The 1100-nt window shown below is 49.7% G+C and overlaps 1 long non-coding RNA gene across 1 annotated transcript; it reads left to right on the forward strand.

Annotated features, from left to right (window-relative positions):
* The first annotated feature begins 109 nt into the window (after positions 1-109).
* LOC104873468 lies at positions 110-1024 on the forward strand. Its single transcript, XR_783488.2, has 3 exons — positions 110-190; positions 346-413; positions 949-1024. It is a non-coding gene; the product is annotated as an uncharacterized LOC104873468 (long non-coding RNA).
* The last annotated feature ends 76 nt before the right edge of the window (positions 1025-1100 follow it).

A 1100-nucleotide genomic window follows, 5' to 3' on the forward strand; every position in this document is an offset into this window, starting at 1 on the left:
GACATTATCTGTAAGCTCTTCTGCTGCATGTACACCCTGGCCTCTACCACTCACTTGATTTGTGTCTCCTCTAAGAGGCTATGAATTCCCTGAGGACATGGGTTATCTTAGACTCCAAAATAAAACAGGGAAGCGATTCCCCTGTCTTTCACGCTTCTGCCAACAAAGGAGGTGTTCTTTAGCCAGAATGGTAAGTGTGCAGCACACTTCAGCAGACAGTGAATACACCCACTGCTCCATTGCCCCCTTTCCTTTCTTTCCTGTCTCCCATTATGAGTTGGTTCTGATATTGCCTTGGCAATCTCCAGTCCCGGAGCACAGACTCATGTTTTCTCCTGGCCACAGAGATTCAACCCCAGACCGATTTCTCACGTCTTTTCGTCAGGACCCAGGATTGAGAGTTTCTCTTTCAGGTGAGCAGCCACCAGGGAAGGTGGATATTAGGAGAATGTGTGTGGTGTGTGTGTGTGTGTGTGTCTGTGTGGTGTGTGCGTGTGTGGTGTGTGTCTGTGTGGTGTGTGTGTGTGTTTGTGTGTGTCTGTGTGTGTGTGTGTCTGTGTGTGGTGTGTGTCTGTGTGGTGTGTGTCTGTGTGGTGTGTGTCTGTGTGTGTTTGTGTCTGTGTGTGGTGTGTGCGTGTGTGTGTCTGTGTGGTTTCTGTCTGTGTGGGGTGTGTGTGTGTGTGTGTGTGTGTGGTGTGTGGGTGTGTGTGTCTGTGTGGTGTGTGTCTGTGTGGTGTGTGTCTGTGTGGTGTGTGTCTGTGTGGTGTGTGTCTGTGTGGTGTGTGTCTGTGTGTGTGTGTCTGTGTGGTGTGTGTCTGTGTGGTGTGTGTCTGTGTGGTGTGTGTGTGTGGTGTGTGTGTGTGTGTGTGTGTGTCCACATGCTCTTCATTTCTTAAGTACATGACTCTGCTCTTCTCCCCAATGTCTTGTCTTCATTTTCCTCTGAAGACTCGGGACTTGAAGGAGACAGAATATATAACCCTATAATATGATGGCAACCCCGAACTCCAGCAGCGAGTGCTCGGATTCAGAGCACCCAACCTGAAAGTAAATTCCGTGGAGAGACTTGCAGGGGGTGATCTCCCTGCTTCCAACACCGT

The sequence above is a fragment of the Fukomys damarensis genome, unplaced genomic scaffold, assembly GCF_012274545.1.
Source record: "Fukomys damarensis isolate Sample0158 unplaced genomic scaffold, DMR_v1.0_HiC HiC_scaffold_19051, whole genome shotgun sequence".
In the NCBI taxonomy this organism is placed as follows: domain Eukaryota; kingdom Metazoa; phylum Chordata; class Mammalia; order Rodentia; family Bathyergidae; genus Fukomys; species Fukomys damarensis.